The sequence below is a fragment of the Mauremys mutica genome, chromosome 4, assembly GCF_020497125.1.
Source record: "Mauremys mutica isolate MM-2020 ecotype Southern chromosome 4, ASM2049712v1, whole genome shotgun sequence".
Taxonomy (NCBI): domain Eukaryota; kingdom Metazoa; phylum Chordata; order Testudines; family Geoemydidae; genus Mauremys; species Mauremys mutica.
The window spans coordinates 91,860,873-91,877,314 of NC_059075.1; the positions used below are offsets into that span (position 1 = coordinate 91,860,873).

The 16,442-nt window shown below is 36.4% G+C and overlaps 1 long non-coding RNA gene across 1 annotated transcript in view; it reads left to right on the forward strand.

The window, feature by feature from the left end:
* Positions 1-4,764: 4,764 nt before the first annotated feature.
* LOC123369947 overlaps positions 4,765-16,442 on the forward strand; it is a 42,400-nt gene continuing 30,722 nt past the window's right edge. Inside the window, exon 1 of the long non-coding RNA XR_006579212.1 lies at positions 4,765-4,880. This is a non-coding gene — a long non-coding RNA (uncharacterized LOC123369947). The remainder of the gene's footprint in view (positions 4,881-16,442) is intronic.

Here is a 16,442-nt window from a genome sequence, read left to right on the forward strand (position 1 = left end):
AGACTGAGTGTTTGCTTGGCCCCACCAGGGGCCCTGAGTCCCCCCCACCTCGAAATTGCCTGTGCAATCTCATGTGTGGGCATTTTGCATGCACAATGGAAGTAACTGCTCGCCAGTCCTGTCAGCAAGAGTCTCTTTTCATGTCAAAATAAGACAGCCTTTTACCACTGGTCTGCTGCCACATTCTGATGCTATTCTGATTTTTCCCTTCCACAAGCAGCACCTTTCATAAGATGTTTCACTGAAACCAACTGACTGTGCAGCTCCATGATGGCCAAAGGATCGGCTACTTCAGCAGGAGAAAAAAAGATAATCAAGAGACCCGATCCAGCAGTCCACTGTTATTCAATCAAGCACTTAAGCATGCACTTAAATACTTTGCTGAATTGGAGTTTAGGAGTCCTGCATGTAAAATTCAGGCTAAAACTATGATTGTTTGAAGGGGTTGAAATATAATTGTTAAAACATTTGACTAACAAAGCTGCCCTTGAAACATATGGTTTCTTTTATGTAAGGACCCAAACTTGAGAAGAATTTGATGCATGGTTTGGAGCACTCTCAGCACATAGGCACATTAATCAGGGCTGAAGGCGTTCAGCGCCTCACAAAAAGATGTTCACCACCTTGCACAACTGGTCCCTACAAAGGGACATAGAGTCATTTTAATTCAGTAGCAGAAAATTACATTTTTGTAACAAGTGATGAGTATGTCTATCAGAATAAAGGACCAATTACAGACATCTTCCCTCCTTCCCCCCCTTTTTTAAATAAAGCTTTTCTTTATTGTTGGTACAGTAATAGAGTGCCAAACTGTTATGATGTACACAGATATCAAGGAAAGGGAAGAAACAGCAAGTCACAAATATTTCAGCATCATTCAAACCATGCCAGCATTAATGAGGACATACTTCAACCATGAAAAACCTTACCACAGAATCATTTTTAAAAACTACAAAGACTATAACAATTGTCTCTCAAAACTGTTTATTTTCTTATCACTGAGTAAAATAATGTTTAATAATAAATTCAGTCTTTCAGATGAAAGGTCCTGACCAATTATGGTTCTTTAAATATTCTACGGCACTTTTCTTCTCACTTCTCCACACCCCCTTTTTTGGAGGTAAGAGTAGGGATGCAAACCCTGAAGTTATAGCCAAATTCCATTTAATTACATTCTTATCTATCAATCTTTCAAAATTTCCTGTGTGTTTTCATTTAGATATGATAGAGCTAAACTGTTGTATAATATTGTAGTGTTCTGTCAGACAATTACCACATTTCATCTCAGAAGATAACTGCATTTCAGTAGTAAATGATGCAATTTCTGACTGTAACTTGTTAAATTCTTAACACACTTTGGGATTTTCCAGGATAAAATTGGATATAAATGTGAGATATTACACCAAAATTCAATAAGTAAATTCTTGCACTTGGTTATAGTGTTTTAGCACAAGATATATAACTACTTGAGAAAAACATCATGCCAGGAAGTTATTAAAACACAAGAATTTAATCATAAAAAGGTAAGTTTTACCGTATTCTTATGGAAATCTATACAGCACTCATCTACATACATTCTGATGTGTTATTCTCCCACCATATTTCAAGACAAAGAGATTGTTTACCTCTTTTCTGCAATTCTGTTGTTTCCACTGATTACTAACTTCACACTCTAAGGGTAAACAAGGTGGAAAAAGTCTCATGTCCATTGTTCCACTTTCAGTCAGGGAGATTTGAAGCAAACTAGGCCTCACAATAAGTTTTCTAACCTAGATAAGCAGGCCTAAGATATCTGACAGTTGTTTCACGCTCTTCATCATCATCTGAAACAATCAGTACGCATTAGAGAGTACTTTTCCCTTTACAAAGGTGATAATTAGATAACAAGCTGAGATTAAAGTAATTACAGTTAGACAGCTGGCAAGGCAGCACAGTCATGTTGAAATATTGTTGATACTTCAGCATCTGGTTCTAATAACAGCACAGGCTAAAAGATTTTACATTAATTACAACACATAATTTAATATAAACATATTTAATTACAATTGATGAGCGATAAACTGTTCAAGAATTACTTAACCCCTTCCACACATCAACATGATTGGAACTTCATGTAGTTCTTTCCACTGTATTAGACGGCTGACGTCAACATGAAAGGTTAAGAATTTCTCGCCCCTTTTAACAAGTGACTATTTGACAAACTGCATTATTGATATGTATCTGACGCCAATTTCTAACCACATTTAAAATGATGGCATACTATAAAATTTGAGTTTAGAATTAGGGACAGACACAATTTGCTGTAAAAAAAATTGCTCTGCCTTGATCAATGTTCTTTTTATGCCCTTGTCTGATGTCTCCTAGAACCAGTAAACTCCTGTTCCTAGTCATTCTTCTTTTCTCAGATACAAACACATTTTCACACTTGTATTTGGTGAAGCTCTTGTTTATTTTTTAAGTCAATTAGGTATCTTTTTAATTAATCCTCTGATTTCTGAGAATTTCTCAGGTGACAAAAAGAGCCAAGTACATTAGGTCTAGCCCTCAGCACCATGATAATCATTAAAACAAGTTTGAGAAATGTGTACTGAGTGTAGCAGGGAAAATCCAGTTACTGAATAAACAAACACAATCAGTATTAACTCTGACTTGCATAACCAACTGCCCCGTACAATATTTCCAGCAGCCAACCCAGAGAAGGTGAGACTGTAAAATTAGCCAAAAGGACTCCGAATATATACTACTGCATATAAGAAGATCACGTTTCCTAAAAATGTAACTTTGTCCTCTTTTAAAAGACAAGAAAGAAATCTGCCTGCTCAATTTTCTGCTTCAGCAGGAGAGAAATAGAACAACTGGTTCTGAAGCAAAGGCATGAAGAGCACAATTTACTCTCCAGGCTGTCCTGCCATCATAATGTCAGGTATACTTCAACTCTGAAACACAGTGTGTTCCTTATGTACATTCTCTACCTGGTACTTACTCTTTCAATGTCTAAAACACACAGCCAACATGGCACCTATATGAAATTAAATCACAGTCACAGTCTGTTTCGTTATTCACTTCACAGATGCTGAGTCAGACTAAACTTTTTTGGCAAGCCTGCAAAACTTTTTGTTGTGTGTCCACATTAAAATAAATACATTTTAACAGGGACACACAACTATATAACAGGGACACACAACTAAATAAAAACACACTCCTTTCCAACATTACCCCACCTTACTAGAGAGGATAGCCTGATGATGGGGGGAGGGGAAGGGTAGAGGGCCTTATGAGATGATTCTTTGAGATATACAATGTTAAATGACACATTTTACATTAAAATTGCGAGTGGGGGTGGGGACTTTTAGGTCCTACAAAGCCTACTGTTACAGGAGAAGAGGGCCAGTTGTTTGTTCTTTTCGACTCTAGTGATCGGTCTGTATTGGTTTAGGTTTTCAGGACTGTGACTATTTTAGGTGGAGAGCATGACTGTAGGTTTTGCTGGGTGCATACAATTAGCAGGAAATAACATTCAGACTACTTTAGGTACACGAAGGAATTTAGGCCTCACTAAGTTCTGCAACATCTAGGTTTGCAACATGTTATTGGACAACTGAATCACTTTAAAAGGCCCCAGTTTTCTAATATCTAACTGTGTTATTTCTTCTTCCTGTAGAGGAACTATGAAGACATACTTTTCATTGGCATACACATGCACAATACTGTGTTAACACAAGGAAATACCAACTACTAATAGTGGAACTGTGAAGGATGTTTATTCTATTCAAAATTCCAAATTAAATGAAAAACACATAATAAAAATGTAAGTCTAAAAGCACAGGAAACTTTTTGGTTTGTTTGATAAAGGGTGGATAGCACTGGGTCACTCCTACATACCTAAAAGCTAAGATAAGTGTTCTTTCCCTTTAGCAGCCTCTTTTTGTCTTGTCCAACATTTCTTCTCACCTTGTCTTTCCTGTACAGATATTTTGGGGGCAGGGAGTGCCAGTCCAGTCCTTTCCTTCAACTAATATCCAGAATATAATGATATTGGACTGGTCCAAAACAATAAACGTTCACTTTGGGGCTCCAAACTATCTCAGCAATACACTGTACATTCCACTTCCCTGGCCAGAGATATACGGAAAGAAAATGACAATTCCCTATGCTGTGAAACAAACAGCTCACCCTGTGGAGGTGCTCAAGATAACAAGCCCTTTGGAACTACAAGCCTAACTGAGTAGGCTGCAATATGATCAATTCAAAGTAAATCATGAAGAGTGTAATTTTCTGCAGTCATTGCTTTACATTTTTCTAGCCACTCATTTTGCATTTCTGGACTGAATAAAATTAGTCATATTTCACAGAACAGCCAAATCAAATACAATAAGTAATATCCACTTTGAATTCCTGTATTTAAAGGCGTTCTGTCAACTGTTTTTTTTTTGCCAGTGCTTCATATTTTGTTTACTCTTTGATGCACCTCATACCCATTTACCAATTTTAAAACAAGATTCCTTTCCCTAGCAGATTTTGTCCTTGCAAACATTCTATTTTGTTGTGTTTCTGAAGATGCAGGTGTCAAAACAGCTGTTTTTTGGTTTCTCTCCCTCTCCGGGCATCAACATCAACAGCATCTGCAAAAATGTTTACAAATTACAGCTAGCTAATTGTTAGGGCTGATACCTTTAAAACTCTTACCTGGAACAAAATAATCACATCACAGCACTGTGACATCTGAATTATAATACCTTGTCACTGCATCATCATATTGTGATGGAATGCTAATATTACCATATTGTAAAGTCCAGCACTGGCTGTGACGATAAGAGACTTGCAATAACTTGCAATGTTCCAGCTTATAGGAAGTGGGACCAGGCCAGTTCATCAAAAAAGTAAGTGTCCATGAAAATCATGGTAAATATCAACTCTTCTTCACTATAGTGAAGTAAAGGCAATCTCACATATTAGTTTAAGTGATTGATTTATTTTCTCTCTGTGGTTTCCTCAGCTAAAATGGTGGATTTAGAAATCACCCACAAAAACTCCCAAACATCACAGATATGTGGAAACCAGAACTGATCATCAACAGACTGCGACAATTTTAAAGAACGTCAAATTTCTGGCCTAAATAAATTGACAATGCCTCTTCAGTTCCATCTATTTTGAGCAGGAATGCTTTTATTTACACTCCTTTATTGCCATATTTCCATTGATTTCACTCATTATATAAATTTATGTGCCCTATTACACTTACAAGTTTGAAATTATTCAAATTTCCCATTAGAACTACAGCTCAGCCAACCATTGACAGCCATTTCTGTGCTATAATAAAACCAAGGCCAGATTCTATCTGTGATGTATAAGTGTGGCCTGAAAAGTCTTTCCCCACACTACCACCCAAAGCCTCAGCACACTCTTGCAGAATTGAAACAGGTAATGTCAATGTACAGTGGGGTGGTTTACCTCACCACACTACACAATGCCCCTTGTTGCCCTGAGCATAACCAGGATAACTCTGGTAAGTAGTGCAAGGCTTGCACTGCTCCACTTTTGCCAGTGAAACTACCAAAGATAAGTGAAGCATATAGTGCAGAATGTACAGCAACAGCTAAAACTTTTCAGTTCCTAAGATCACTAATGTTACCTGACTCTTCCTTAGTTGTTCTCTGTACTAAATAGAAGGAAGTTTAGACAATCCTGTGGTAATGTCTAAATAAAAAGGCAAAATTAGAAAAAATTATAAGTATATCAAAATAGGTGCATTCATCATCCACCAAACCTGTCCCCTTGAATTCTGGCCTCCTGGTCTACAAAAACATTTAGGTCTACTCTAGGCCCAGAAATAACCTCAGCTACTGCCTTGCAGCTTAATTTTCCCATCTGTTCCCTGAGGCTGCAAGGAAAGAGAAGAGGCTAAGAATAAAGTTCAGGCAAGTGCAAATTGAAAAACACAGTGGCCTCAATTTTCTTATTGGGGCCTGTGGTTATTCTCTAGCTTAGAAAAAGCACTTTAGCCACAATAGAGATGTGTACTCATACCAATATTAGTTCGTTAGAATTTAACTTTCTATATTTTAAAACTTTCACAAACTATTAGTAAGATATAATTGTACAGGTTAATTTATGTAACCTTATACAGGTTAATTTATGTAACCTGTATAAGGTTACATAAATACACAAAGAATAGTTAAAAATTCACTCACTGCTCAAGAAAGCAAGATCATTCAAATCTTTTCATATTGGTTCCTGGCCTTTCTACCAGCATCAGGGCTGCTGATTAGTCTCTGAGGATTGAGGCATCTGAACAGTCTGTTAGCTGTGCTATTCAGAGTCCCCACTGACCTTCAGTATACTTGGCTTTGTGAACACAGATATATACAAAGAAATTGGGCATGTTCTTCTATATTTCATGGTAGGTGATCACATTCCAATAAAAAGATGACACATAAACAAAACAGTTACTGAATTTTAAGTCTGCTAAATGAGCAAATCTTTATTTCTTGTAGCTTTTCTTGCATAATTTACATTATCTTTGAGTTATGATTTTGTTTATACTGCACAATTACAAATAGAATTTTATTTAATAAAGTTAGAATAATCCTGAACCATTCAAGGAAACTTTTCACTTATTTTACAAAATATTTTTTTCAGTAGGCTGAACTTTTCCCTATGTCAGAGTCACTCCATGAAGCCCACAGTAATTGCCATCCAGTCCTTCGTACAGAATATGTAACTGTATTACCAAATATACATTTAGTGATTTCTTGTTATATAGTAGTCAGAACAGTCGATTTAATATATGAAAATCAGAACTGCTTAACTTACCCATCTGAATTTTTGTTGGCAGTTTCATTTTTTGAAAGTAGGAACTAACATCTAAATTATTCCTTTTGGTCAATTATGTCCCTTTCCTAAGGTGTGCATCCCCAGTGGCAATACTATGAAGTTTCAGACATATAAACCATGCACAGAAAACAAGATTAGCATTTGCCTAATTTCCACGAGAGCTCCATGCAGTTCACCCTAGTTATGGCAGTTACATAGAACAAAATGAGCTACATACAGTCGGATCCCAAACCTGCAAAATCTTAAACACAGAACTAACTGACTTCAGAGGGATTACTTGTGTGCTTAAAATTAGGCACATACATAAATGTCTTCAGGATTGTTACCGAAATAAGGGTCATTATGACAAGGCCCTTTGACTTTTAACAAAAATCAAAGAAAGGGTTATAACAATAGCTCCTCATCAACATCCTGAGAAAAGACATGTCGACCTATAAGACCCAAAGAGGGTTTGACAGTGCTTCATGAGAAGACAAATGCTAGTGCTTGCCAACATCCACAAGAAAGGACATGTGCCAGTGCCTTAACAATATCAAAAAAGCCCTGTCCATCATCTAAGAGATGCTGCTACTAGCATATACAAACTACTGTGGGTTACAGAGAACTATATCATTCAGATTACATATCACTGTTAAAGTTTATTTTCAAATCCAATTCCAACACAATTTTAATGCAAAAAAGATATTTAAGTGAAGTATGTGTGAAACTAAATTTACTTTAAATACTGCCCAAATGTTTAAATACTTGTGTCTTTGCTGCAGTGATGTTTCAGTTTGAATGTTTGCTTCATTCTGGATCACTGGGGCATATAGGAGTAGAGTGGAAGTGCATAAATACATTTACCTACTTAACCCCAAAACTACTTCAAAATCACCCAGATGAGTAAATATACAAAGGAAGTCTGGGGGCAGTCCCTGAGGAGCAGCATACATACCTGATCAAAAAATGGTTGATTATAGAGTCGATATAGCTGTAGTAGACAGCATTGTTCACGTGCCCATACTGATCGTTGTCCTGCCAGCTTGTCTGTATTGGTAAAAAGTAAGCATATGTAGCACGTTGTCTGTAATGGGCCTCAGTGCTTGATTTTGCTGAAAAGGTAGCCATGTAATGAATATTACCATGCACCAGAAATCTCTGTGCAAGTTTCATTGTTTTGAAACCAGAAAAATTCTATTTAAAAAACAAAAGAAAAGAAAAAAAAGAGAGAGAAATGTGTTACCATGGGACTGTATTTATAAAACCAAACAACACATTTCTGAATCAAAAGGGCCTCTACTTGATGGACAAATATATTGGAGTTTCATTTTTTAGCTGCTTGTTAGTTTTCTGAGACCACAAAAAGCTGTGCTTACAATAGCAAGGGGAAAACCAAAGGGTTCACAACTTTAGCTTGGTTTTAGATAAACCAATCAGAGACTCTTTCATCTAGAAATTGGGTGAAAATCCCTAGTTAAAAACAACAAATGGGGGTGGGGGGAAGAATCTCCCCCCCAAAAAGCACACTACCACATTATTAATTTATATACATTAATGGGGTGCCTATAGGTCTCAGTTATAATAAAGACACCACTGTGCCAATTAAGCTTCAATGTAAGGTATATAAAAAGCTTTACAAACAGAGCTACATATTAATTAAAAAACAACACTACTCTCCCGTCATGATTCAGCCTATACTGCTGTGAGAACATTCAGAAAACGAGCGTACTAATTGCCAGAAGCTCTCAAGTTTATGTCTCCTGCACCTATATTGCCCACAAGGCAACAATTTCCTCTGACCCCATGTACTCATTTATACACTGTTTTCATGATTGTGTTATTCGGTCCCTCTCTCATTCCAACAGAGGTTGGGACAATGTTCATTTTATCACCTTCGTTTCCCGCATCCCACATGGGACGTGACCTTTGTATACAACTGTAGAAGCATATAGACAGACCACAAAAAGGGCCAATGATTCATTCAGCCTTAAAGTACATCTTATTTAAAATAAAAATCTCAGTTTCTACAACTTAACTGGATGTTCCATAACCCTACTCTTTTATACAGTCTGCTCACTCATCTCTCCTGCTTGGTCTCCTTCACCTACTCCTAGCTTTTTGTGCCTTCTTCCATTCTGCCCTTTAATTTTGGAACATACAACTGAACAATATAAGCCAAATGTCCTCCACCCACTTCTCCTCTTCTTCCTTAAAAATACCCCTAAAAACCCATCTGTTCCACAAAACATTCCACTAACCATTCAGTGATTGCTCTGTACCATCACTCACGCTTTTTTAGATTTGATGAGCTTCAAGGCCAACATTCCTTTCTTTGTTTCACAAGTTTACCTATTGTAAAGTACTATGCATGCTTACAGACCAACACATGAAAATCGGTTGTGATGAAAGTTCCAAGACACAAATCAAACATGAATTGGGTCATGGAGGGAAGTCAGGCTCAAACTCAGACTGATTTGGGGCATATTTCAGGTTTGAGTTGAATATTTCACATCCATTTAATTCAAGTCAACCCAGAGGGGAGTTGCAAGTTTATCAGAGATGAGCCCAAACAAAAAATGTAGATTTAAATAACCATGAACTTTGAAAAAGTTCAAATCCATATGGTACTGTGTGTTCCAGCTTCATCGCTGCAGTATATATGATTTCCTCATAAGGATGTTTATAATACAGAATGTTCCAAAACATGTAACTTTGTCCTGATACAAGGACAGAATTTTATTTTATTTCTTTGCACTTAAAATAGACCTAATAAGAGTCTTGGGCACCAGGTGGGATTTAAAACAAGGCAATATTTAAAAGTTAGCATCTACTCATAACCATTTTAAAGCAATTTGCATCCATCATTTGCTCTTACTGGTTACATATATGCTAATGTCCACCCATATAAACATATTCATAGTATTAAAAAAAGAAAACCTGCATGAGTTTGAAGAGTGTAGGCAGTTTTGATAGACACACGATCAAAAGGTAGAGAACTATTTAATAAAAAGTAGCTAAAAAGAATTGTCTTGGTAGGCGCTGTTGCACTGTAGCACTCTATGCTAACAGTTTGATCTCTGATGGACATATTTTTTCTCCATTAGATCTCTGCTGTATGGTTTTCACAAGAATATAAATAGCACACAAAAACAGAAATATCTGGCTTTGCTCTTTTACCTCTGCTGGGAAAGTGGGAGCTACATGGTCAATTTTTAAAATTGGAGACAGTGTTAGCAAGAAAACAGAAATTTAATGAAGCTATGAAAACATGCTTATTTTGGTAAATTTATACATAAGCTGATATATAATAATACATTTTAAGTGTGTTTTCCTTTTACCTAATTTAATGAAAAAGTGTTCATCTTTTTGATAGGTGATAATTAGTCATTTTTCTGCCATAAACAGACAAGGAAGATGTAACTGTGCAGTATTTAACTGAGCTGTGCAATCACAGTGCAACAACTCAAAGCACAAAACCAGTGTACTGAAGTTTGCCACCTGTATTGTTCTTTATGTCAATTAAAATACAGCCTGCAATGTACCTAAACTTTTAATTCAGCATCATCTAAGTCAGCGGTTCTCAACCAGGGGTACACATACCCCTTGGGGTACACAGAGGTCTTCCACGGGGTACATCAGCTCATCTAGATATTTGTCTAGTTTTGCAATAGGATACATGAAAAGCACTAGCAAAGTCAATACAAACTAAAATTTCATACAATGACTTGTTTATACTGCTCTATATACACTATACACTGAAATGTAAGTACAAGATTTATATTCCAATCAATTTATGTTATAATTGTATGGTAAAAATTAGAACGTAAGCAATTTTTCAGTAATAGTGTACTGTGACACTTTTGTATTTTTATATCTGATTTTGTAAGCAACTAGTTTTTAAGTGAGATGAAACTTGGGGTACATGAGACTAATCAGACTCCTGAAAGGGGTACAGTAGTCTGGAAAGGCTGAGAACCACTGGTCTAAGTAAATATGGCTTAAACTCAGTAAGTTAACTTTAAACTTATGAGTACTTTCACTGAAGTCACGCACTTTAAATTACAAACACATGCTTAAGTACATTGTTGAATGGGGCCTACATGTTTAATCTAGCAATGAATTTGTAGGTAGATCTGTAGCTGTATTATTCTCCTGGTTCATGGTTGTTAAAATAATTAAATATTGGTTCAATATAAATTATTTTAAATGCAATGAACTGTTTAAATAACATGAACTGAGGGAATACCCTTTCCCTCAACTCTTCAAGTTGGTTAATAAAATCTGTACATTCAAAGTAAGTAGGAATTTTACACAACATTTCTCCACATCGAGAAACGTGTTTTGTTGGATAAAATGAATACGAATGCTATACAATATTCATAATGGAAAAAAAGGCTGTGAAGAATGCTATCCATCTGTATTAATTTTATAAATATCGTGTGTAACTATTCATAAGTATTGTAGACTGGCTGGCTCTATGGAACCCAAAGGGTTAATTCCAAGATGGTGCTCTACTCAGGTTTCCAGGAACCTATCAATGATTCTAATTCAACAGCCTGGTTCTCAAGTGGTCAGTATAGTGAATCCACTTTTGGAAAATTATCTCCAATTTCTTCTGGAGAAATGCATAAACCAGTTTGGTTAAGTTCAGGAGCCTTGCTCAAAATCTCTAGAGATCTTTGGGTGGGAACTTTTTGACAAAGGAACTTTGAAGTGGATAAAGGACAGCCTGCAACCTGAAGCACATGCACACTGACTCTGGGTCAGACTGTCAGAGAATGGCAGCAATTGCTAAGGTGCAGCCTGCTTCACCCAGAATGTTGTACAGTATCACAACACTGAGATATATTTACAGTGCAAACAACAATAAATTTATCATCAGAGGGTCAAGATTCAAGAGACAGTGAGAAAGGATAATGGAAACAACAGGGTTACCTATAAAAAAAATCATCACACACCTTCTAGAGATTAAATTTAACTTCTTCTGTCAAAAGAAGTTTATCCCACTCCAAATGTCCTTTGCAACTTCACAACAAGGGCAGGTTGTGCACCCATTTTCACAAATGTAATCATACTGCCCGACTACTTTCTAAATGCAGGATAAAGTTGTGTCTTTCTTGCTTTCTCCTTATATCCTCCAAAGTTCATTGTTTGTACCTACAGTCAGGATAACCCTGTACCTTACTCTTCAGTGTGCTGCCTCTCTGTTGACTTCAAAACCTCATCTGTTGATGCTGTATGAAAATGAGGCTTCCATTGTATTGGCTTACAATGCTTAATTTACAGAGAGGTGGGTGAATAAACATATTTTGTTTGGCAGAAAACCTGTCAACTCTACCTTGATACAGACTTTAGGAAATACATTTCACAACAACATTAACGGCCAGCGTAAACCTGGCTTTCATTTAAGACCTCACATGATATTCTCTGGTGTAGGTATTCACCCACGAAAGCTTATGCTCCAATACGTCTGTTAGTATATAAGGTGCCACAGGACTCTGTTGCTTTTTACAGATCCAGACTAACATGGCTACCCCTCTGATACAAAGATCAGATACTCTTGTAACCCCAGCCCCTTGCCAGTTGGCATTGAGGAGTTCTTAGGGTCACATCCACACCTACTTATAAATATATAAATTGAACATTACATATGGGACAAAAAAAAGTAGAGAAATGTAGTAGATTAGCCTTTCACCCATCACCCAATCCTTCTATTCTGAGTTTCAAAATCAGAAAAAGAACATGTAAAGAGAATGACTTTTCTAGAGCCCCGTGGACATATATTGAGCTTGTGCTTTTAGACATTTCTATTGCACATGTCACTGTGATGTCTAGATGCCACAAATTGACAGATTTTGCTCAGAAGAGTTCTAGGAGGACCTGAATAATTAATAGTGTTACAGATTTGCATTAAGGAACATTGAGAGCCTCTGTGGGAAAGACCTGCTCATTCAGTGATCACATCTGGGCATTCACTTTCAAGAATTCTAAATATGCATGAAGATTTTCAAAGAATAAAATAGACAAAAGAAAACTTGAGAGAATTTAGAAATAGTCAATGCTGGGTTAGGGCTTGTTAGTAGGCAGCTAGCAAACCATAGGCAGAATTCTCTCGGATCCACACAGTTTATCTCAGGTTCATTGCTACTCTCAGTTACACCTGTGTAACCCCCATTTAAAATAATGGAGTTGCACAGGTACTATTAAGAGCAAAATTGAGGTATTTGATATTTTGCTCTCTATACACTCAGAAAGTCCTTAGCAATAGTGATGGAAACTCTGCACATGTAAGAAGAACAGAACACTGGAGTTAAGATTCACCATGTAGAACTGATAGAATTTTGCCCAAAGTTATTACCCTATTTCCACATATTAATGCAAAATGACGCTCCTAGAAAAAATTAATTTAGTTATTTACTGCTTAACTACTATAGTCTCATTGCTCCTAAAATATGCAAGATTCATTCTGAGGACACAGAACAACATGCAGCAAGCACGTCAAGTATCTCCACTAACTTTCTGTCTTTTTTTCCTCCAATTTTACTAGTTTGTACTAATTTATAGAGGTTTAATATTATATTTTTTCCTATCATAAAACATACCCCGAGATCCATATCTAATTTTCAAATCCTCTCTTAATTTAAGAGGAAAAACAGCACATTTGTTTAGAGGCAAAAATAAAACATTTGCATTTCACTTCAAGAATATCCAATCTCCTCTTAAATTGAGATGCCAGAGCAATTAGATTGCCGTTTAAATCAGATAGCAAAATTAGTCCAGGTATACGACAGTGGAGAGAATGTGGTAAATAGCTTATGAATTCAACTGCAGACTAAGGATCCCTTGTGGTTTCTCAGTTCCAACCAATTAGATAGATAAATGGTAGTTCACCTACTACACATCGGTAAACAAACATTTTTCAGCAAAAGCCTCTCCTATGCATTAAACGGGGCCAGTTTAAAATACTATCAAGAGCTGTGGTGCAGTGATGTGTCAGTGTTAGAGTTCAGAATAATCCTTGGCAGGGCACTAATGAAAAAACAACTAATTCTGACAATTTACCATAGTAACTGAAGCATTCATATTATTAATGTCAGCATGATCTAAAACTGAAAGCACAGCCTTAGCGACACATAGTAACCTACAATGGAAGCAAAACTATTTTATTTTCCGAAGCTTAACAGTATTTATGTTTTGAGTTAAACATTGAAATTTGTAAACCAAGGCTGATATGAGCCAAAAGCCAATGCAGAGGAAACAATCAATCAACTATCATCACAAAAAGTGCCTTTTCTGTTTACTTTGTAAAGCACATGCTTTTGGGACTAAATCCTTCATGCCTTATTTTGAGCAAAATTCCCCATAGACTTCAACAGCAATTTTGCCTGGTTAAAGTTTCAGTAAGGAAGGCAGAATGTGGCCCTTTCCTGATAAACAGTAGGTCCCTCTTATAACCTGTTAAGTCTATTGATTGCTATTTCTTGTAACAGAACAGTTACATTTACATGGTTTGGACTTTTCTGTTGCACCAACGATCCATTAAGAGATGGCCAACTCTGACTAGATGTTATGAAATCTTCTCACCGATGGAATTCCCTGTTGTCATCTACTGCATTATAGGCCAAGTCCTGCTCCCACTATAGTCAATGGGAGTTTTGCCAAGGCCTTAAGTGGCATTATGACTAGTCTTTCACAGCATACATTACTCACACAGTTGTGACTTGTTTAGAGACCTCTCAAAACTGCAAATATGCAATAAACAAAGGGCTTAATTGCATAATTAATTACAAGAGTATTGAACCCACTATATTTCTCATAATCAGTATTAGACAGGTCCTAGGTATGCCCATATACAGCAAACAATTCACTAAATCAGTATTCATCTGCTATATAAAGACTGTTATTGGAATTCAGAAAACACATACTTTTTAAAAAATATGAAAGAAAACAGAAAGTGAAAATAAAGTGAAATCCAAGAATAAAACTAGATTCTGCATATAAAGGCAGTAAGCAATGGTGCTGTCATACTATGTATATAAATCCTTGACAAAAAGATTTTTGAGGAAATAGATGGATAACAAGCTGTAATTTTCAATACTAAATACAATACTGCTTCTAGACCTTTTTTTCTCCACAAGGCACCAGGCTGAGATGTAGCAGTGTACACAAGTGGGGTGTAAAGTCAATGGGATTACATTTTCCTAATTATTTTCTGCTTGAGGTTTACATCACAAACACAAAATGAGATCAGCCGGGACTTGCCTCTCTAACAAATCACTCAGACTTAAACATTGCTCAGATAAACAAAAGGGGGAGGGGGCTCAGGCTGAGAAAAGACAGAGAAGTGCTTCTTCAACCACAGTTGCAAGGAACAAAAACCTGGAGGGGGAAAAAAGCTGTTGGACCGCCACCAAATCTCCCCCACTAGAGACAAGAGCCCATCTGCTGAGCTCTGCAACTTAGCTTTAACTACCATTCAACTCGCGTCTCTGCAGAGATCAATCTGCAGAGCTGGCAGATGGACCCCTGCTTCCCTGAGTCACTGTGTTATTTGTTTAATAAATTTAATTAATATCCATACTGCATTGGATTGCTCCCAGAAAAGGAGCTGAAGCTCTCTCTTTCCCCAATAGCTACATGATGAGTGATTTCCCAGAAAAGACCAGATAACAGTGCCCTTGGGCTACTGAAAAATTAAAAGTGCCATGTGCTTACATTGCTTTGCACGTATTAATTTTTGCAGTGCACTAATGTGTTCTTGAAGGCTATTTTAACTTTATGGAAGTATATGATTTTGAAAAAGTCAAAATTCATTTTGTTTTATATCAGTTACAAAATTAGCTGGAACAAAAAAAGCATAAAATCTAATTACACTTCCCCCGATTTTATCTTTTTGCAAAAAAAGAAATAAATTCATAATGAGGAAGTCCCTTCTGGCCAACATATATTCTTACAGTTTTTGCTAACAAGTTACATGCATTTGTAGTCAAGTTGGACATGTTCTATTTTAATGCTTAAGGATGTGCTTATCTAACCAATGAAGATACATTCAGCCAATAAAAGTTAGATTAACAGAACATTAAGGATGACACAAAACACCACATGTAAGGAATTTCACAGTTAAAGCCATATGGAAACACTAACACACCACGACAGTACAATAGTGAGGGAAAGCATAGAATGCTCATGGTATGTTGAGAGTGCATTTTATTTACTTTTAGTATATCTAATATTTGCATTTTGATTTTCATCTTGAATATTAGTATTTCACATTAATTTTACTCCAAAAATTGCACTTTAATTCTAGAAGTAAAAATAATATGAGCAAGAGGAATGCCCACTAGGTAACTCAGGCACTAAACATTAACATATTAAAAGATTGATGTATATTAATATTAGTCAAATCTAATTAACTTGCTTAGAGTTGTGCTGAGTAGGTACATCAATGGTAATACATTATAGACTGAACCAATGGTGCTTGGTTTTCTTTTCCTACGCTAGCCTTCTCCCCTAGGATTTCTTATTGTTGCTACTACTAACTAGTTCAGCTTGTTGTGGAAACTCCAGTAGACAGGATAACAGCAGCTGCCAGTGTTTTTAACGCTCTATAATCCGAATCCAATTTGAGT